The sequence below is a fragment of the Brachyistius frenatus genome, unplaced genomic scaffold (assembly GCF_029030835.1).
Source record: "Brachyistius frenatus isolate BFR_SWC_R1_liver_20210118 unplaced genomic scaffold, ASM2903083v1 Contig_266, whole genome shotgun sequence".
NCBI lineage: Eukaryota > Metazoa > Chordata > Actinopteri > Embiotocidae > Brachyistius > Brachyistius frenatus.
This window is the reverse complement of record NW_027210865.1, coordinates 424,472-448,123: the sequence shown is the minus strand read 5'-3', so window position 1 is coordinate 448,123 and position 23,652 is coordinate 424,472. Positions and strand designations below refer to the sequence as shown.

The following is a 23,652-nucleotide window of genomic DNA, read 5'->3' as shown; positions in this document are numbered from 1 at the left end:
GTGTGTGTGTGTGTGTGTGTGTGTGTCAGTGCCTGTGAGCATGCATGTGAGCGTGCGTGGCAGCCTGGATGCCAGATTGGGCCTAGAGTTATGCGATGTAGAGGAGAGATTACAACGAATCACAAAGCCCTATTCAGCCTTGAGAGGACTCTTAGGGAACACTCTCTCAATGCTTTTTTAATTAGAGCGACTTCTCAGCGCACGCACACACACACACACACACACACACACACACACACACACACACACACACACACACACACACACACACACACACACACACACACACACACACACACACACACACACCTCTCACTCCCTCTCACAGGTTCTTGCAGTTTCTCAGTGTATTCATTACTGCATATTACTGTTTTTGATTTTTCTCTCAGATTGCATAACACCCTCTATTCAGCACCACTGTGGGTGTGTTGGTCACCACTGCTTATTATTGTGTAATCAGCGTGTGTTTACAGTCGTGAGTGGACGTCTGCAGCGCTGCATGCGAGGGTGTGCGACCGAGTGCTACCCTGTATCAGAGGGTATCTTCTGTTTGCGTGTGTGTGTGTCAGCAGCATATTGCCGGGCTTAGGGCGGCGCCAAGCCAGCGCCAACATTCATTACATCACCTCCACACACACAAACACACACACAAGGGTGTACAGAGCCCCCCGCAACTACCTGCTTTGTCCAGCGCAGCCCATCTTTGGCTTTGAGCAGTGAGGTCATTCTGCACAATCCCTAGGATTCCACATGTGTATGTGTAGTCATTGTTTTCTGCATCAGTAAAGCCGTGTGTGTGTGTGTGTGTGTGTGTGTGTGTGTGTGTGTGTGTGTGTGTGTGTGTGTGTGTGTGTGTGTGTGTGTGTGTGTGTGTGTGTGTGTGTGTGTGTGTATGAGAACGCTTTTTACTGTCACAAGTGAAGGCCTTGTAAATCTGTTTGTAATGGATCCCATTCTTTGCTTGGTTTTCTCTATCTGCATGGGTTTGTGTAGGTCTGAGAGTGTGTGTGCGGCTGCCACATCACAAAACACAGTCTGGGTGTGTAGATTCACAAACTACAACGTAGATTACAGACCAAAGCAGAGTAATTGAAGAGCAAACATCTCATTACATAGAGAACATTGTATACAGCCTCTGCTTTATTACAGGCCACAACTCAGGGCCACTTTAATCCAGCGTGACAGGATGGAGGCGGTGAGTGGAGGGCGAAGGGAGGAGTGTGAAAGTTTAATGCAACCCCGCCACGTCCCCTGCGAACATCAGCTCGCAGGTAATTTCACCTGGGTAAGCAGATACCTGCAGCCCTCATCCATCACCGCGGACCTACAGCCACGTCTGTGAGGTAAACGTCTCCCGGGCAACGGCATTGTGAGGAGCATGTCGCCGTGGCAGCAATACCGCGAGGCAACAATAGGGTCTTGACTGTGATGTCGGAATGAAACATTAATCGTCTTTCAGGTCACGTTTAATGTGAGGATATATGGAGGAGTAGCGCGCAGAGGTGAACTGCAGCAGAGCGGCAGAGTAAACAGACAACATATAAATAAGAGTCTCAACATCCCACTGTTTATGTTTATCAGGTTTACTGTCAACTACATGATGATACATCCCAGCTCAACCCATGAGATGACCTGTGTTTGTTTGTCCCCATTACCATTTATGATAGTGTTTTATCATATTTATTGTAGCTAATAGGGCATTATATCTTATTTTAGTCATTTTTAATGCATTTCCATAAGAAATATGGTTAAAGGACACATCATTCTTTAAAAACGTCTTTATCATAGACACTTACATGTACTGTATGTAGGAAGAGGTTACTAAAATTACTCCCGCTTTTTTCCAGAGGTTCTGTTTATGGAATAAAAGATTGTTTTGTCGGACATGAAGTGTGTTTGATGTGGCAGGGAAGCATCTGGAAGACATCAACAGGGGACTGAGGGAGTGGGAGTCTATATACACAGGGATATACAACTGATTTACCCTCAAGACTCTGTGTGTGTGTGTGTGTGTGTGTGTGTGTTCCTGTTACGTAATGTGTTGTAATAGATACACCTGTTGAACGCTGTTTACCTGATCCAGCTGCGCGCTTTCTCTGTCTGACTTTTTCAGACTTTTTTTTTTCCTCTGTGAAGAGAAGAATAAATGAGATGATGAGAAAGCGACTCAGGAATCCAGTCAGTCTTCAGTAAAGTTTGCTTCCCGGCTACATCTCTTGTGGCCTCACAGACTCTGAAGCTCGGGCACTTATATTTAGCCGGCTGCAGGTTGTCCTCAGGACCTGTGTTGTCTGCATGCTTTTGCCCAACAGCAAAAGAAAAGTCACTGCAGCAGCAGCACTTTAGACTTGTAAATGTACATATGGAAATGTCACCACCGACCAGCAAAGAAACTAATTAGGGGTGCTATTAAGTAAAGAAATGCCCATCCCAGTTTCCCAGAGTCTATAAATGTAAATGTTTAAAGGCTTGATATAATTTATGTATTAGAAATGTCATATCTGAGAGGCCGTTATTGGTACATTTCCATACTCAAAAAATGATGTATGATTAAAACAATAGTAATTATCAAAATAGGTCCAGATTAATTTTCTTTTGATCGGGTTCAAAGACTAATCATCGCAAGTCTAAAATTGTTAGCTGCAGCAGTTTTAACACTTGCAGGCTGTGATCTTCAGAACTGCAGTATTTTCTTCTTATAGCTGCTGCGTGTATGTGTGTACGTTTTGAAGTAAACATCTGTCTTAACTGCTAACTTTCACAATTATGAATAACAAAGGAACAAAATCACTTCATTCAAACATTGGGTTTAAAGGCTTAAGAGATGAACCTTTTCAGGCGTTTAATCATCAGACAAGAGAGACAAGCGACATTTAGAACAGCAGAAAATATGCTAAGTTAAGCAAAGTCTTTTCATTTTGCTGGACAACAACTCAAACACACTCACGATAACAGCAGCTCTACCAAAGAGAAAAACTGCAGTTGCACCCAAGCGCTACCAACTGAGACATCATCCACTGGTTCATGAACTGTTCTGAAACCTTGAGTTTGGCATTTCATCAGTCGCCATTTTGGTATTCTGGAGCCAGAAGTGAGCATATTTGGACAAGCTGGAGAGGAGCGAGCGGTGAATCTGAGTCAATCTGACTGATAGCCGCTCTTTGAGGCCTACAATGACTTTGTGTTTCATGAGAGAAGTTGAATAGGAGTCTATGGAGCCAGAGGTTTTTGGAGCCAGCCTGTAGTGGCACTTTCTGCTTTGGCTTCACTTTGTAGACCCTGAAGCGACGTCCACTTTTATATACAGTCTATGATTGTACCACTCTTTTCTTTTCTTGCCTATAGATGGCACACATTTACATGTCTATCAACGCATCTGCTTTAGCCTGGTCCATATCTGAGACTGTTGCTCTTGTAGGTATGCGTTTCTAAAGGGAATTTTATTGGTGGGTTGAGTGCTTTGCATCACTGGTACTGTTTGTCCTGAGGGTTTTTATAGTGATAGCAGATCCTTGCCACAAGATGGGAGCACTAGGCTGATGTTAGCAGATTTAATGAATGTGAGGATTTGATTGTAAAAGGCTCAGACCAAGGTGAATAGACACGATCAAGGTCATACAGTACAGGAGAATATGTAGGGACTGCCAGTCTTTCAGTTCGCAACTTTTTTTTTAACAAATGTTCTTATTCAGGTCGTGGTCGGTGAGCTCCCTCTTCTCAGATACACACACACACACACACACACACACACACACACACACACACACACACACACACACACACACACACACACACACACACACACACACACACACAAATTTGAAAAGTGACATTCAGAAAGGTAGATTCCCTACTCCTGTTTCGAGACCCTGGTGATGGTCACCCTGACAACTGCTTTCCCTGGCAACGACATTCCTCTATACAAACATCCTTTAATGTACACACTTGCACATGCAGACAAACACACACCCACAAACTGATTCTCTCTGCTCTCCGTTGAGCTCGCTCTATCTGTCAAAACCTACAATCTCTCCCGACAATGACGCGCACTTTGATCACGCTCATATTTAAATGTATCTGGGGCATGTTTCCCCACAATGTTTTCCAGTTCGTAGGTGAAGGCAGGGTACAGAGCACACACACACACACACACACACACACACACACACACACACACACACACACACACACACACACACACTAAGTCCACTCTCACATAGCTCTATGATAGACGAGATCGTGTGCTCGTGGTACTCTACCAGTACAGATGTGCTGGGTGTGGTTCTGTTGGGACTGCATTAGGAGGCAGCATGTCTTTCTGAGCGTTTTATTGCAGATCACTTTACACTGCGCTGGGGAGCGTGAGTGATATCATACACACAGCATCTTTTCTTTTTCTCTTCCTCTCATGCAGATACGTTTTAACAGACATGCTGCAAGCGTTCATAGTTAATCCTCCTGCTCTTCAGATTCAAATCGATTCCTCCTCTTGTGAAAAAAACAGAAAAAGAGAGGGATTGTAAATTCTTTTTACAGCTCTCACTTCAACACTACTCCCCCCACCGCTCCACCAGTCAGTAAATCTGCTTTTTATTGGAGGCTTTTTATCTTCCTGCAGTTCCCTACACATCAGACGAGGGGTGGGAGAAAACGTGAGCATGGCGACGATGATGAGGAGTGTGTGGTTTCATTCTATTGCTCTTCATCGTCACTCACCCTTCCTCCTCCTCTTCCATTTTGTTCCGAACGAGGAATCTCAGTTACATGTATCTCCGTCTCTCTGACCTCGTTCGGGATGACTGCTATCGATCCATGAGCTCGTGACGTGTTGTCACTGCCTTTTAGTGACGGCAAAGGTCATGACATCATCACTCTGGGACATACCCTGACAAATCCTCATAGTATTGAGAGATTCTTCAGCACTGTCACATGCAGTATGTTCATTAATAGAGATAGAGGGACAAGGCGGAGGGAAATAGAAAGAAGGAATAAGGAAGGGGGGCTTGTACGAGGTTGTACTCATGTTGTTCCTCGTGAACTCCACATCCTCATCTCTCTTTCTCTATCTCACCCATCTGGTTCTGCATCTGTATTTCCTTTAACACATAGCTGGAATGTTCTCATCTCACAACCAGCTTTGATCTGCCTGACCGGTCAGCGGCCACAAATCCTGCCCTTTCTAGTTTTTATCTTTACCGGTGACGGCATGTGTAAATTCACAAGTGTGTTTGCGCTTTAAGGAATTTCAAAAGGTGCCAGATAGGAGAGCTGCACCTTGTCAAGACCAGTTGAATTATTAAGCATGCCATTGCTGTTTATAGTCTTCTCTATTGCTTTTATCGCGGTATATATTACCTATTTTTGTTACTCATTCCTGAGTATAAGCACCACTGATATACTGCTGTCTTCCTGTCAGCAGCTGCCTGTGTATGTATGTGTGTGTGTGTGTGTGTGTGTGTGTGTGTGTGTGTGTGTGTGTGTGTGTGTGTGTGTGTGTGTGTGTGTGTGTGTGTGTGTGTGTGTGTGTGTGTGTGTGTGTGTGTGTGTGTGTGTGTGTGTGACTGTGACAGGATTAGTCAGCTGTGCTTACAATGGTTTGCAATAGTAGCAACTGATCACTGCTCAATATAAGAGAGAATTAGGGGAGGTGCCATTATCCATGAGATAAAATCTGATGCTCTATATGATGGAGAGAAGTGTGTGTGTGTGTGTGTGTGTGTGTGTGTGTGTGTGTGTGTGTGTGTGTGTGTGTGTGTGTGTGTGTGTGTGTGTGTGTGTGTGTGTGTGTGTGTGTGTGTGTGTGTGTGTGTGTGTGTGTGTTTTCTCCCCTCTCTTACACTGACAATCCTCAGCTGTGCGAACGCTCAGCCTGGAAGCACAGCGATGTCAGAGGCAGAGAGTGGGAGGGGCACATGTGCACACAGTCACACTCACACACTTGAGCTTGTCAGTTTCGGATGTTGCCGTTCCTTCAGTGGCTGGATGTACATAACTGTCAGCTCGGAAAACAGGACCGATTTGTGTGTGATTTATTTATTTTTGCTCGCTGGATCTTCATTTATGATAGCATCATCAGAGCTGGAGCTTGTTTGCCTTGTAAGGATGGTGTCAGTGGGTCTTTAGCACAGCTCTTCCGTACTGTGGTGTGTGTGTGTGTGTGTGTGTGTGTGTGTGTGTGTGTGTGTGTGTGTGTGTGTGTGTGTGTGTGTGTGTGTGTGTGTGTGTGTGTGTGTGTGTGTGTGTGTGTGTGTGTGTGTGTGTGTGTGTGTGTGTGTGTGTGTGTGTGTCAGCAGGGCTGAATCAGCAGGAATGATTTGACCACAGAGACTCAAGAGAGCATTATTGATTTAGATCCTCATGGTGGAGAGCGAGGGACTGAAGAGGAGGAACACAGATGTAATGTCACAGGACGAGGAGATGGTAGACCCTCTTTAGGGGGCGTCAGGACTGCCCCAAAATGGGGAACAGCGTCCAGAAGAAGAAGGTCCAGACACACAGAAAGTTTTCTTCACCCCGGTCCCTGAGCCCGAGTCCCAGCCGGGAGAAACCAAAAGGCTTGTGGCTGTTTGGACGTCCAGAAAAACTGAAAACAGGTAAGAGGAGAGCAGAAAGTGTTTATGTCCAATCCTGAGCTTTGAAAAATATCTGTTCAGAAAGATAATGTTGTACAGAGTTTAAAACTGAAGTTAAGTTACGTAGTTGTCTGTGAATGCCTGTGTGTGTGTGTACATGTGAATTAGTTCCTACGGTAAGCTCTTTAGGTGCACAGTGACAATATTCCCATGCTGAGTTTACCTGAGTCAGCTTCAAGGCTTCCTGCTTATTGCACGAGTGTGCAGAAGAGGGTTGTGTGTTGGGAAAGGTCTTGTTTTTGTTGCTGTGATTTGTTTTTTCCTGCTGACAGACAACAAACAGAGGACTTCAATTTAGGACTAACACTGAATTTACCTTTTTCGCTGCTGTTTCTTAACACACACACACACACTTCCTTCCACCTTACAGCCACAGTGTGTGTGTGTGTGTGTGTGTGTGTGTGTGTGTGTGTGTGTGTGTGTGTGTGTGTGTGTGTGTGTGTGTGTGTGTGTGTGTGTGTGTGTGTGTGTGTGTGTGTGTGTGTGTGTGTGTGTGTGTGTGTGTGTGTGTGACCCTGTGGCTAACAGTGGGCATGATTTTTGGACTCAGTTGACTTGTCAGACCACTATACTTGTAGTGGAGAACTGTCCCACGCTGATCGTTGTCTGTGGTAACTGAAGTCACAAAAAACACCCGACAAACAGGTTTAATGTGAGCTCACACTGACACAGACAGATTGTCAGATAATGCTCCGCCACTGACATCATTTCTTTTCACAAGGGTGCCGTCTGCATTATCTTTTTTCTTTCATTCTAACTGTAATCAGTTTACATGTTTGGTTTCTTACTCAGCAAAAATAATATACCAAAATCAAAAGGCAGAGTCAGTGTTGAGAAGTTTATTATCCTTTACAGAAAAACATGAATTTCATATTTGCAAAAACTTGTGATCACATACACGTGATTGTGCACATGTGAAACATGTATTGTGCACATAGGAAACACGTGGTTTTGAAACATTTCCATGGTGTAATGTATGAAGCTCATGTGAAAACGTTTCCACATGTTTTCCCAATGTTATCATATGTAGCAACATGTGGTAAACATGAGTCATACATGTGGTCACGTGGAAAACATGGAAACTCAGGTGTGTTTTCTGTAAGGGATTTCAATTGTTACATTTGCTTTCCATTTAAAAAAAAAAAAATGTTGACATGTGGTATAGGAAATGATGCAAAGACTTTTTATAAGCAGATGACATCATTGTAGATATAAAATACAACCCGTCAGCTGGACCCAAACATCAGTATCAACCAGAATAGATGAATCAGATCTTAACAGACTTTTCCTGTGGTTGTGTTTTCTATTGCAGTTTGACTCTCATATGAAAGAAATGCAATTTCCTGTATTTTTCGACCGAAGGTTTGTTCATAGTTATCTTCATAGTTCAATTCAGCTTTTGAAACTGAAATTAGTCCTTGACGCCGCTGCTTTCTGTGGGAATATTTGCCCCTGCTGAGCCCTGTTTGTTAACAGAGTTATGCATCAGCTGTCAGTAAAATAACTTCTCTAATCAAAACATCACGATGGCATTTGTGTGTCTGCGTCAAACAGATGATGACTCCGTTCGCATACAAACACATGCTCGTTTTCTCCGAGGGTGGTCGATGTCTCTGTGGGCGTGTGTGATTGTCGGCTTCTCTTCTCCACCTCATTCACGGGGAGTTTATTCAGAAACTTCGGGGGGTGAATGCATTCCCGCATTCCAGACGATTTGCTCACGCATGGGCACCCAACCAGCACACAAACGCACAATTTCTCCAAGCAAAAGGAGCCCAACATGAGGCTCATGCTCCTCCTGTTTGAGGTGACTGCAGCTGCTTTTTGCTTCACAGTCGCGTAAAAATAAAACCCGACATCGGTGCATTGTAGCACATATTGTTGCACACATGTCCACGTAGGTTGGTGGGTTAAAGCCACTGTAACGGAGGCACCCACGCAGACGGTGGATGTACTCCGTGATGGAAGATGAACTCAGTGACCAGATCCTCATTATAGGCTCCTGAAATATGTGTCACCGTTGTGGTTCTGGGCTCGATCCAAACGCAGCCCTGCAACACCTGAGAGGTTGTTTATGCTCGCGACTCTGTAGCACCTCTCAGGCTGAGAGTCGACTGGATGTCACACGTAGACCAGCTGGCTTTCTCTGTATTTTTAGTCAAGGTCACACACGGGAGTGTTTCATTCTTCGTGCCATGCTTCCTACCGGCTACTGCTTGAGTATTATTGGTCACATTTTGGTAAATATTTCTGATTTTATAGTAAAAAATGTTTTCAAAAATATGACCGGACATACGTTAGAAAGTAGTTGTGTCTGCTTACGAACCAGATTTATTTTTATCTGTGCCAGTAGAAAACTCTAAATGAGCGCTTTGATGCCTTTTCACAAGGATGTCATCAGGACAGCTGCTTCAGTAGGCGAGGCTGGCGCACTATGAACTCTCTTTCCTACATTCACAGGTGGTCAGTGATACAGTAAGCGCCGTGCACACACATGTGCTGATTCATCCTTTCACTCTAAGGCCTCTTTTGAGGTTTCATAAAAAAATCATGCAATGCAGCCAATGGATCTCCAGATGTTTCATATTACTTTCTCATAACTGCAGGGAGATCCTCAGCTGGCTTTTATCACAGGGTCGCCTGTCTTCACAAAGATGAAATGTCTAACGACCCGTCTCATACACTGGTATTACTGTAAAACCTGAGATATCAGGGCACATCCTTGAGATCAAACCACTCCTCTGGCTTCTCTGCTCGCTACCCTCCTCTCTGCTTCCTCCGCTTTAATGCAGCTATCTTGACCTTGGATTGTTGGCTGGCTTGGTATTTATCTTCCAGCATGCGAACGCAGAGATATGTTTGCATGTGAGCACTGTGAGATTTGCATGGACTGCACTTTGAAAAAATGGAAAAAGAAATCTGCCTTTGTGGGCAGTAAAGGATGGAGAGGGGAAGGAAGGTGAAAAGTGATGACAGAATTAGGGAGGGAGAATAGTAAGAAGGTGACTCCAGTGAGAATATAACAGGGAGAGAGAAGAAGAGAGGGCTGTATAGCCCTACGTATAATTAGAGAACAAGGCTGCCAGCAGATTTCCCTGCCATTTTCATTACGACTGTCTGGTGCCGGGTGTGATATCCCATATTCCATTATCCTGCTGGGTTAAAGCTCGCCTAAGCCTTTTGATTTCTGTAAGCGGGGCTAAGACGCTCTCTTCGTGGTCCTCCCTTTGAAGATCCCATTTACTGTGTGCCACTGTCAAAGTCGTGGACTCCCTGCAGAGAGCTTAGACAGCCTCTCTGCTCTGTATCCCTCCCGTGCCTCGCCCCATCTCCCTCCCGTGCCTCGCCCCATCCCATCTTCCAGCACTGATCTGGTGATGTTTCACTCGGTGCATCTCGCTGGTTTCCTCTGTTTTACACGCAGAAAGGCCGATACGTGCACACACGGGCACATCTCAATGTAAGACGTATACCATGTTACCTATATTCCCTGTCTGTTCTGCTCTACTAGAAGCTGTATTTCCCAGTATGAGACATAACAATGGGAAGAAATTGAAAGACAAAGTTATTCTTCAACCAACTTCTTTTCTCTTTCTTCTCCGACAACTTGTTGTCTATGGTTTCGACTAAGGCTGAAGCCCTCCGTCTAAAAGGGAGTGAAAAGCCCTGTCTGTCATTGCTCGTCTCCTTCCTGAGATATTAGATTTTCCTCAAGGGCAGCACTACCTGCCTGTTTATATAGTTGCCATCAGTTTCTCACCTGTAACATCGTACTGTGGCCTGTTTGTAAGCTGCAAGTGTCGTCAAAATGTTTCTTTAAAAGACAACCGTCACCTTCTTCCTCTCTCTTTTCCTCGCATGCCCTTTTGCAGGAGGAACTTAAGGAGAGGACCATTTTGGCAACATACAATTGTGGTTTGTCTGGCTGTTCTGCTTCTAAATGTAGCGTGGGAAGTTTAAGCCATTGGATGTTTTCTTTTTCTTTCTTTTTTTTCAGATTGCCTTCAAGCAAAGATAATTCTTTCAGCCAGTTAGAAAAGTCTCATGCATATAAAAAAAGAAAGTGAGTGTGAAGTATTCGTTAGTTTGTGGTGTGTTGACTTGACCTAAATTGTAACTTAAGCTGCTACTAGGACAGAAATTCGGTCATTTCCAACCATTGCTGAGAGCTGTGTGGGACTCATTACACCATTGATTACAATCATGTTCTTTTAAAACGCTTTGCTCGAAGCTGGAGGCCACAGTCCTGGAAAAGACATTAAAAACAACTCCGTAATTCAATAAATATATATAGCTCTCCAGTCTCCCGTCCTTGTCCCATAAGCCCCTCCCACCAAACCACTGGCATATCCACGAGATTCAAATGCGAAGTTCAGTTTATCGCAGAAACGCTTTCACAATATTGACACATTTTATTGCTCCCTTTTTCAATCGTTTTTAGATGATTCCTTTGACCTTTTTTGAATTGCTTTGCAGTGTGGGCAGATGTAACCAGTGCCACTTTTTCTCCAGAATTTTCCACCACCAAATCAGGTTTGATTTCTGAAGGGGCGTGCATTTGTAGAACAGCCACTGGGAATATAGAGTCGAGCAAAGGTGCAGAGGTTTAGTTTTCTCTCAGATCACTTGAATCACAAAATGCTGTAAGGTTATTGTGGAAGTTTTGCCAATGATATTACAAAAATGCCTATACCAGCTTCAATTAAAGCTGAACTAGTCAAAAATTTGACATAAACAATGCATTCAATGACTTGTGTAGTTTCAGAGGAAGACTTTGTAAAGTTTTCACCCGACTGCAGTTCTCCTCAGCTTCAGAAGGCCTTTCAGCATCTTTCATAATTTTCAAACCTTCAAAATCCACTTTTGATAATGTAGCTTCAAGCGTCAGCAGTCACCAAACATCACAGACACTCACTCAAGGAGTGGCTTATGATCAAGCTAAACCAGAGCAAATTATTGGAGTTGTTTTTCATGTGGTCAGAAGCACAACATCAAAGAAATGTTGATGCTGCACTGTGTCTACTGAATGTGTAAGTCGACAGCTGGTTGTTTAAACAACAACTTTATTAGATGACATTATGTTACCTGTGCTGTCCCCACGTATCAAACAGTTTAATTAATGCAGCTTTAATTTGAAGAAATGGGATTTTAATGTAGGAGGTGTCAAGAAAAGTTGCATTATTGGACTTTTGTTTGAGTAACATTTATTTTATGTGACATGCCACCAGCCAACACTGATTATGACCATGCTGATGCTCAAATCTCCCGTAACCTGAGTGGTCTCTCGGTCTCCAGTATAAAAGGACAAAGTGTTTGTATAGCTCTGTAATGACGCTTCCTGCATTGCCACCTAAATTCGATTAAAGCATCACACTATAACGTTAAACAGCACACACACACACAAATATACATGCCGACCTCCGTGTGCGACCCTCCCATTAAAAGGTCAGTATATCAAATTGGGACATGCGTGGGATTTGATGATAATCATTTCAAAAACAAATTTATCTTTTATGCTTACGTTAGGCTTCATTTTCCAGCATCACCGTGTCCAATCTGTAATTGAAAGCTGGTGACAGTCTCAGCTGAGCATGTCCTGCAAGCTTATTGGTAAGAAAATCATATCAAACCAAAGATTAAACCTCAGTGAAATCAAGTCAGTCATTCATCAAAGGGGCCTTTATTTTTACGGCTCGTCTCAAAGTGCTTATTTAGAGTTTTCTTCTGGTGCAGATTAAATAAATCTGACAAGTGGATTTTGAAGGTTTGACTGTGGGTCAAACATAAATGCTGTGGGTCAAAAAACTAAAACAACATTTTTGGATTCATTTTACCATAAAATCAGGAAGGTTGACCAAAGTTTCACCAGTACCACAACCAAGTTATTGCTGTAATTAAAGCTGATAAAGTATTCCAAAAAAAATCTCAGATTTAAATTTCACAGATTCTGTTTTTACATTTGAATTAATAGATATTCGCTGTTGTGATGTTCAGAAATATTTATCACTGTTATCATTCTTTATAGATTTGTGACAAAACCCTGTCACTGTAAGTGTGTAGAAAATATTCATCGTGGTTAAATATAATTGAAAATGTCGATGGCTGCATCGTTCGAAATGAATCAGAAAGGACAAACAATTTATCGTGCTTTAAGAAAGCAGGGCCGAAACTCAGAATTATACAACTGTATTCAATGTCACACACTGTGTTGAAACTTTTAGTACAAAGATTCACACACAGTTTTCTACTTTAAATCTGTATTCACATGCTCACAAATGCACTTCTCTTTTGTCAAAGTCTTTGTGCAGCCTCACTATGGCTACAAATTCACAAACTGGAATCTTGTATGCAGTATTTTTTTTAAAGCTGGATGCTGTATAAATCCACAGGCTATGAAATAGTTTCTGAACTTCAATTTACGAACTCAAAATGTTTACCGACCTTCAGTTTAACCCACACAGAATCTCTTCTACACAACTACTTTGGTTTCATCTGAAGTCTTGTAATAAATGAAAAGCATCAAAATTATTTTTGTTTTGTTTTTTGCGAACGGACACTTGAAAATTGATCTACTTAAGCATACTGTATATAAAGGAAAACATAATAGCCTGTGTCTTACACTGTGGGGATTTTGCCAGCAAAACAGCCATCATTAACCTCCACCAAACGAGTTATAAAATTGAACTGTTGTCAGGAGACCTCGGACTCCTGCAGGTATCTGTGCCAAGCAGGTGGTTTTCTGTCAGCCGCAGCCTCGGCTTCTTTTTGTACTTCACCTGTTTACTCAAACATGCTGTCATTTTTTCACACCGATTTACAAGTCTCTTCAGACTGATTGAGTCAAAATGCTTTTGACTTGTTTACGAAAAGGGAGGCTTAGTTCGTTCGCCGTGCATAATGGGATTGCACTGAGGAAGAGTGAGGAGGAAGAGAGTGTTTCTGGGACGTTAATGACGGCTCACTGTTGGCAGAATGAGTTGTTGTTCTCTGTGGGCAGAAGTCGCTTGCACAAGTTAACACACGCACACGCTATACTCATTCTCTGCATATCTTTCTCACACATGCACACATTGTCACACTCATACTGCTGATGGACACTGAGGCTTTCACTCCGGGTACATTCATGTGTGTGTTTGTTACATGTGTGTTGTAGTGTGTATTGAAAACAAGCTGCATCTGTTCAAGCCTAATGTGTCTGGTGTGATTCAGATGACACACAGTCTAATGAACTTGTCAGTCTCCTCACTCACACCTCACAGCTCAGTACAACGTCAGCAGATGTTTGTTTATTTCATCTAAACTCTGCTCGTCACTTCTCAGTGGCACACTTAGCGACAGTGACAGTATAGATGATAAATATATCCACTCTGTAGCTCAGCGGCCTCAAAACTCCCACAATGGAACAATAAACGTATTTATACTTTCTGATAAGACATAGCAATGTGCTGCATTTTACTTACTTATTTATTACAATGAGTGACTCAACAGCTAACAGTGTAAGATGTCCAAAATCTCAGTTAACTACCCCCCCCAATGCACAAACCGTTAGCTGTCCAATTATATAAAAGTCGTGAATAAGTAAACGAGGTGATTTCAGACTAAGTGGCAGCCCACCATGACATCACCCATTGGTTTGTGAACTGCCATTTTGAATCATTTTGACTGTCTGCGTCTTCTTTTTTGGAGCCAGAAGTGACCTTATTTGGACACAATGCCCCGCCCACCCGCACTGGAAATCTTGTTGCACCTCAGCCATGTCAACCAAACCAGGCCCGCCGCCAAACATACCTGTCTTCGAGGCCTAATGTCTAATTAATTAAGGAATTATTTTCAGAGGGACCACCTGAACACGAGTAAGAAGGAGTGAATATTTTAATGACAGTATAATAAAACTGACTTTGTATTTCTACGGGAGAAGTTGATGCATTAAATGGGAGTCCATCAGTGCCACGCAACAACCAACAGTGACATCACCCATTGGTTTGTTAACAGCTGTGCTGAAGCCTTGAGTTCAGATTTTGGCCGTCACCATCTTGTGTTTTTTTAGAGCCAGAAGTGATCATATTTAGACGAGCTGGGGAGAAGCGAGCGGTGAATCTGACTCGATCTGATTGGGAACCGGAGGACACTAAGCCCCACCCACTGATAGCAGAAACCTGATTTCAACACAGGCCTGTCAGTCAAACAGGTCCCCAAGCATACCTCTTTTTTAAGCCTAATGTGTAATTAATAATGTGAAAACTAAGAAGGATTGACTTTTGCTAATGGCATTATAATAACTTCTGTAAAAAAAAATGATTGACCTCCGATTCCATGAGAGAAGTTGAATAGGAGTCTATGGAGTCAGAGGTTTTTTTTTAGCCAACCCCTTGCGGACCTCGATGGCATTGCACATTATGGCAGTTCCCCATTGGCCTTGGATACAGTTATAGTTTTGCTCTACATCCATTCTTCTGTCAGAGCAGTCACTGGCTGACTCTCCAGTTATAATAGAATGAGGGTCTATGTACAGCGAAGAACAAGGGACGGTTGTCTCGCGCAAAAGTCGACGTCTGGAAAAATGTACTATCTCTTTAACTTCCAGAGGCAGAGGAGCGCATGCAAATATATGAATGACATTTTGGTTAAAAGAAAAGCGAAATGCAGGTCATAGATTTTGATTCGCTAATGAGACAAAAAAGACAGTGACATTTAGATTTTGTGTCATTGCAATTGAGTAAAGGTCAAGAAGTTTGGGAATTTGAACAGCTGCCAGATGTGAAACAATTTTTTCTTTTGGAACTGACGTCTTTTTCTCAATTAGAAGTTTGATGGTGAGATGGGTCTTTATATGTGACACGATCTTGTGGTTTGTCATCCAGCAAGCAAGTTAAAGTCTCCTTCCTATCCAAGAAAAACGATTGGCATAGTTCAGTACATCCATGAAACTATTGAATTTGTACAGTAAATAAATGTTCTTTTTAATATGGACAAACTCACATAAAGCACATTTGTATGAGGTGCAGCATACATTTGGGTTGACTGGCATTTTTTGGAAAAGCTATAGAAACCTCAGGATTGCATCTGTTTTTTTTGCAGATGATGTGGTCCTGCTGGCTGCATTGAGTTGTGGCCTTCACTATAAAGTCTCATAGTCCAGCAACGAGTCAACAACAAATGCTCTGCTTAAGTCAGCAAAGGTCGAGTAAATCCAATCCAAATGCTAATGCCATTCTGAACATGAGTATATCCGGCTTTAGTGGGCGGTGTTTATACCAGAAAAAAAAGTATCTTCTTGTTATGAAGACTTGTTCTTGTTAAATAAAAGGTGCATTAATGTATGGGGTTTATTAAACATTCATATTTTCGATAATGCACTATGTTAGAGGGTTCCTTGTACAACTTACAGAACCAGTTCTCTTAAATTCTGTTTCATATCCAAGACATTTTTTTATTCAAACTGAAATATCCCTAACAGAATCAATATTGAATTGAATCGAATTGAATCGAATCAAATTGGGACCTTGTGAGTCAGGAATTGAATCGATTTGGGAAATCATTGGCAATACCCACCCCGACACCCGGGCAGGTGGATCTGCCTTCATATCTGTGGACAGACATGATAGTAATATCAATCTTCTCATTTAACCTTAAGTAAAAAATAACGTGTTGCACCTTTGTCTGATAGTAGCTCACATTACATAAGCCTGTGGCTACAGTATCCTCAGTCAGTATTTTAAATATGCATTTTTTTGCTGAGACTGTTCTGTGTTTTGTTTCATTTAAACGAGTTGATTGAACTCCCAGACTTTACTGAAAACTATATTTTTGGTCTGAAAGAGGAATCAGACTTGAGTCCGTCCGGCCCGGTCCCGTCCCGTCCTGTCCCGTCCTTTCCCATCCTGTCCTGTCCTGTGCTGTCCTGCTTGGAGATGAGTCTTTGCGGAAGCTGTAGGTCCTTCATTGCCTCATCAATCACACAGAAGGAGAGTATTCACCATTAGGGATACGTGACCTCGAATAACCTGCGGCACCTGTTCTTTGTTCAATATTTTGCCCGTGTTTCGTAGGTATATCAGGGTACGTCATCGGATTATGCGACAAAAGTAATTCAGTTTTCCAAAACATAAAACTCTTACATGTATTTTTTTTTCTGAAGTACATGTGTACATTATTATTGACTAATGCAATTTAACTCAGTGGAGGAATTTTTCTATACAGTTGAGGTTGTTTCATCAGTTTATTAGCATCTGATATTTACATAATCTTTTACACCTGTACTTGGATGTCTTGTCTCCGAGTGGTTGTGTCAGGCTGGAGGCCTTCATGTCCCTCTGAAGCCTGTATAATTTCCCAGGGTCATCCAAAGGACTCCTGTGCTAACTCCCACGTACCAATTGGCAACAAATAGATTAATTATCTTGTTTTGAGTCTTTAGATGAATGCAGTGCACATTGGGTCAACTGCGTCGCTGCTCTGAGGAACTTGTGTATCTGTGTTTACAAAGCTTTCAGTTTGCCTCACAAAAAGCTTTTAAGTGGGAACAACAAGCTGCAAAAACAGCTTGTGGTTCTTTAGGAGAAATACCCACAATCCCTTTATCAGGCCGAGAAGGAAAAAACAGGATGGAGGGAGCGAGAATGGGATAATTACAAAAACAGTGACAGTTACTATTTTTAAGCACAGCGGGTGCTGCAGCAGCTAAGTTTAGTTGTGTGTCTGTGCGCCCTCGGACAGGGTCCCCAGGTGCAATCAGTCACGTCAGCTCACGTTTACAGTCTGCTTCAGGTCAGGATTAAGAACTGCAGCAAATACAAGATCTGCCTCTGCTGATTAATGATCTGAGACACCACGGATAGGTTAGGAAGACACACAGCTCTGTCTGAACCAGCAAGGGGCCATGCTTTTCATTGGCCTTTGTAGTAGTGATGTTTTGATTAATAATTAGATGTCATTTCCAAGCCTGTATTCAGATCAGCTGTTTGACCTCTCATTTCACTTTTCACACTTGTTTTTATGTACTTCTGGTAGCTGACCAGTAGTTGCTCAAGTGTCTTGGACAATGGCTGCTTGTTGCTTGCATTCACTGATCAGTGTTCAGCAAATACTCAGTAATATCCTTCCACATTATGTCCCTACAACCACGACGTTTAGTGAAAGATTGTTTCTACTGTGAGTGAAATTTAAATTCTTAGTAAAGACTTATTTACCAACTAAAGTGACCTGGCTGAAGTGTTTTATCCTAACTAGTAGAACCAGTTTAAAGTTGCAGCTACTTGATATTTATCAAAGCTCTTTGTCTTGGCTAACTAATTAACTGTAATCCTCCATTTTTTTTTTACATAAAAGTGGACATTTGGAGTCTCCTGGCCAAAGTGCCTTAAAGTGCAGTATTACAGAGGGCCACTGGGGGCTGGCTCCAAGAAAAAACTCTGCCTCCATTACACTCCCATTCAAAAAGCACCAAATTCTCTCATAAAATACAAAGTCAGTAAATTGATGGTGTCATTTGCTAAATTCTCTCCTTCTGTTTAGTCTTTTGGTGGTCCGTCTGAAAATATTCCCATTATTAATTAGATATTAAGTGTCAAAGAGAGGCATACCTGGTTTGATTGACATGCCTGGGTTGCAGTTGGTAGTGGTATAGGTGGGCGGGGCATAGTGACCTCGGGTTCCACCCCCAGCTCGTCCAAATATGGTCACTTTTGGCTCTAGAGAACCAAGATGATAATGGCTGAAATTGCCAAACTCAAGACTTCAAAACGTCAGTTCACAAACCAATAGATGATGTCACGGTTGCCGCTTGCCATTAAGCAAGTGAAATGACAGCTCCCCTTTCTGGTTTGGCCAATTAATGGTGGAGAAATATAATATATACACATGTACTCACAAAATAATCCGGTGTTTAGAATTTGTTTTTTGTATCATACACTTTTAATGAAACAGTTTTGTTCACAATTCTACCGGGACTCATTTGTCTCTTCTTTTTTTTTTTTATCTCTTCATCTTCAGTATCAACCAGCTCTCCTCCTTTCTCGTTCCCTCCTTATCTCTCTCAGCGTCCCACCCAGAGGTAATCAGAAATTCAGGTGGTTCGTGTGTAGTGACAGTTACTGTACGCAGTGATTTATGTCCTCTCCACGCCCTGTATTCTCCCACCATCCTCTCATTTCCTCCGCACTTCTTCACCTTCCTTTGGTCTACTTCTTGGTCCCGCTGTCATCTCCTCATCATCTCCAGGCTTCCCGTTGTACAAGTTTTACATCTTGTATGTTTTACTGTTTGTGCTCCGTCTACGACTGTTAGCTCTCATCAGATAAACACAGTGACGAATGAGCCTAATCTTCAACGCGGCCAGATTATCGTCATAAAATACATGAAATATTCTACTGGATATGTGGCTGGAGGATGGAGGTTAGCCTCCATCTCTCTCTCAGGTTAATACCACACCACTCAGTGAGAGGGCGCTCATAACTCAAGTCCACCACAGCAGCCACTGAATACAAATCAGTAACAGCAACGAGCTGAATAATGACACCTATGTGTGTGTGTGTGTGTGTGTGTGTGTGTGTGTGTGTGTGTGTGTGTGTGTGTGTGTGTGTGTGTGTGTGTGTGTGTGTGTGTGTGTGTGTGTGTGTGTGTGTGTGTGTGTATTTTATTTCTCACAAATCCCATGAAAAGACCAAAACAAACAATGAATTGATCACACCAACAAAACACATCTGTGCCATAGAGTTCCTTTGTTGTCCATGAACTATATCAGCGAGCCACACTGCTACATGTTTCTTCATTAACATGAACATGGACACTTATGTATTTTGAGTCAGTTCAACACACATCGTTCAGTTGCTGTAAATATCCACTAGTTCACCAAATATGTATTCATTTGCAGCCCCCTATAAATGCATTATTGAATCCTGATTGAGTCTTTCTTAAATACCAAAGTGCAAAACTTTAAAGAAAATTAACCTTTTAAAAAAAAAAGAGTTTATGTTTGATACATTTTTTAAGGTTTTATGCTACAATGCCTTCAGGCAGTGTTCAGGACAGTTGGAAAGTGTTGAGAGACAAACTAATACATTTGATTTTGTCATTGAATTTGTTCAAATGTATCGACGTGGCTAAAAGTAAGGACAAAATGTGGAGACCACACATGACTCTTTAAAGTAAAATGTATTTATTTAAGAAAACTTCATCAATCATATGTGCAGTGTGTGATTGTGTGAACATGTACAGGTGTCAGAAAACTAAACGAAATCGACCAAAGTCAAACCAACCCAGAGGAAAGAGAGACTGACTGCTCAGGCACCTCCTCATAATCCACTCACAGCATCAGGTCATTAGGCCTATAAGGACCGTCACAAAAAACATCCTCACACACTTACAATCAGAATTGCATTGTATTATTGACGACGTTCTCATGCAGTTGAATTTCAGGTGGTAATTTTAAGAACAAAGAGAGTAATCGCCTTAAAACACTGGAAAACGAACAAAGGACAAGTCCCAAGCCTCCGTCTCAATGATCCACATCTGTGACGTTGTGTGCGTCCTGACACTGCCTCTACTTTACAACCGTAGTGATCAATATGCTTCTTTTATCTTTATTTTCTCATTTACATTTTTGACTTTACAGCCCATGTCCCTGTCACCCGGTGTCCTCCCACTTTTTTTTCCCTCATGAACCCGGCATGTGAGCACTGAACCACACACCCTGTAATACACATAAACACGGGCAGTTTTCAAGGCCAGCCGGGCATGAAGTGGAAACCCTGCAGCTCGTCACAGTCCAGTGGCCGTTACGTTCACCTGATACTGACGTGGAGGTTATGACAAAGCCGGTGCAGCCATCACTTGTTCTTCTCTCTCTTCACCCACTTCCTCCCATGTGAGGGTTGAGCTGAGGACATGAGATGAGCTCATACACGGCAATAAGTGTGCATGTGTGTGTGTGTGTGTGCATGTGTGCGTGTGCGTGCGTGTGTGCATGTGTGTGTGTGTGTGTGTTAGCGTCAGGGCCTGGGCTTGGTCAGTCCACCGGGAGTCATATTTTACACTTAGCTGCTTTTTGTCTGGCATCAATACAAACTGAGCCTGTGTATCTCAGTAAACATCCTCATCGAACGACCTGCTGTTTTTGCAGCATCATACTCGCAGTCGAAGATGATACAGCACTCTCTAGTGGAGCAAGTTCAATAGGTGTGTACAGTCCAGGGAATGATGTATGTACAGTATGTGGTATATCGGCGTCTGCTCTGGTAACACTGATATATTCTGCTTTGGTTGAATAGGTCAGTCAGTGTTGATGGGTTATTTTGTGAATGATGTGAAGTGAATTTTATATATTATATCCCAGAGTCATTTAATTCATTGAACAAGTGTGGTGGCTTTGACGAGTTGCTAACTGCAAAATGAATCTCATTAGTTTGGATTTAAAGGGGAGGTCCACTGATTTTTTACACATGAATTTCACTTTGTCATGATGATTAATATTCAGCCTGTAAAATTACATTTGTGGCTTTACTGGGAGCTTTCCAAGATTAAAGAGAAATGAACCCTGATGATGCTATCAGGGTTGTTTCGGCTTCAGACTTTGTTTAATTAAAGCGGGACCTGCGTAATGAACTGCAGGTGTGGGGTTTGAAAGAAGTGAGCTCTAATTAAAGATAGAAGGGGGAATTGTGGTTGTCAGTATTTTTTGTTTGATCTGAACTAGAGACAAAAAGTCTTGGGGTAAGAACCCAAACATTATCGTGTTTTATGTGTTTATAAGTGCAACAGTTGCTTTTTGTATGCTCCTTCTTATGAACATAATGAAAATAACTGAATCTATAGGTACAAAATGTTGCCCTCATAACATCACAGCTGCAACTAATAATTATTTTAGTTTTTTATTAATCTGCAGTGAGATTTTATTGTACTTTTTAAAGCACTTTGAGCTGCATTTCTTGTATGAAAAGTGCTATACAAATGAAGTTTATAATTATTTTTAGTAAGTTTATTATTATTGTTGATGATCTCATTCATTGTTTGACTCAAAAAATATTGAAGGATTTCCATCACTTTTCCATGGAGACGTCCTCAAATGTGTCGTTTTATCCAACTAACAACCAAAATCTATATCAAAGAATGAGAAGACAATCAAATGTATAGAGGAAGGCAGTTTAAACCACAAAAAGTTTTTGTAAGGATTTAACGATGAATCGAAATAGTTGCACTATGATTAATTGATGTTGAATTGTTTCATCTGTATGTGACACATACAGTTCAAATGTAGGTTCTTACTCATTAGTCATTCCTGGCTGGAATTCACAACATAAGATGTAAATCAGTGGAGGAGAACCGCGTGTTAGATGATTATCGTTATTTTAAATGTGGCTCCAACTAATGAAGTGTTTATGCTTTTTGGCCTTTGACATTTTAACAAGCAACTTTTGTGTCCTGCCTGAAGTCTGCTGGTTCTTCTTCAGGCTGTTTGACCCGCTAACAAGTCCAACAGTCTGCCTCTGGTGATTTATGATATTATCTTTAGAAGGCTGTAAAACAAGCTCTGGTCATCTCTTAAAAAGACACGCCAGCTGATTTAAAGCTGAAGTATTCAGACTCTCTGGAGTTGAATATTTGTGGCTGTACTTTCTTTCTTGACTTGACAAATAAAACTAGGACTGTGCTTTAGGCCGAAGTTAGCATATGTTTCTTTCCTCCTTTGTGTTGCGCTGTGTTTTTCTGCTAATGCGGTGGAATGGCATGTGCTGTCCCTCTCGCTTTCCCCTCTGCCCTCTCCCCCAGGACCAGATGGTGTCTCTTTAGGCCCTCTCATGAATATTGATATAAGGGGTCTTGGTTAACAACAGGGGGGTACGCAGGCCGAGCCAGAGACCCCCAAAAAACTGGCACAGAGTAAAGGTCTGTGTTAAAGGAGGACTGGGTGTTTGGATCTTTAGGAGCCACGTCAGTGTGAAGCAAATCTCTTTTCTCATGCACATAAGATCCTGGATGTCCCATATTGGTAAAGTGTCTTGCAGAATTTAATATGGATTAGGAGTTAATGGGTATGAATTGGTTGCCGGGGCGATGTTATCATGGATGTGAAGCACAGACATGGCATGAAATGTGGTATAAAAGAGATGGTGGCAGTAGTGGGGGGACAAATGTCAGGTTTGATGGACGGTGAAGAGATGCACAGGTTAAGCTAGAGTTAATCCTCTGGCTCAGCTCCCATGTCTAAAGCTGCCCTCCTGAAGGCCTCATCTTATTCTCACCCCGCAGCGTATCCAGCAACCCAAGCTGGTCAATCTCACCCGGGACACTGGGAGGCAGATTTCTTCACAGGACAGAAGCTTAGTGTCCCCCCTCCTGTATTTTTCCAGAGCCAGGAGTCTTGTGGTAGTCCAGTTTGAGAATGAGGGACGGCGGGCGAACGGGTGAAAGCAATTGTGTTACCACCCTCCAGCTGGTCCGGACCAGCTGTAGCCCCCCTGCCGAGCCACTTTAATAGAAATAAACATCCATTCGGAGGGCAAGTGGATCAAAGTGCTGCTTCTTCACCAGGAAAATAATTGGGGCACGCAGCGCTGGTTGTTTGTTTGGCACAGAATCAGCATTTTTAGAGGTTTTTTTTTCTTACCAGCGTTGTATTTCCTACATTCTGCACTTTGTCTGGAAACATTAGTAGGCGCACAGAAACTCATCTTCAGGCAGCCCCATTACAGATGATGAACTAAGGCCATGTCAGCTATTTATAACTCAAAATAGACCTTTGTTGGCTGTATGGCTGAGGGGCCGACAGGAAGAGAGAGGCAGAGACCGAGAGAGATGTGAAGGAGGACAGATCGGCGGAGACAAGAGGAGAGGAAGAGGGCACTGGGGAAAGTGATGCCGGGATACACAAAGAGGAGGAAACATACAGTGCATTGAAATGGTTGTTTACTGTAGCTTTCCACTGCGAGGACGCAACCTTCGCTGTCAACTGTAGCCCCTGTAGCCCTCAATTAATGAGACACAGCATCAGACAGATGCAAAATGCTAAAGGCTTCCATTAAGG

The 23,652-nt window shown here is 42.4% G+C and overlaps 1 protein-coding gene across 4 annotated transcripts in view; it reads left to right on the top strand.

The window, feature by feature from the left end:
• nhsl3 (NHS like 3) overlaps nucleotides 1-23,652 on the top strand; it is a 40,900-nt gene that overhangs the window by 5,066 nt on the left and 12,182 nt on the right. The window lies entirely within an intron of this gene.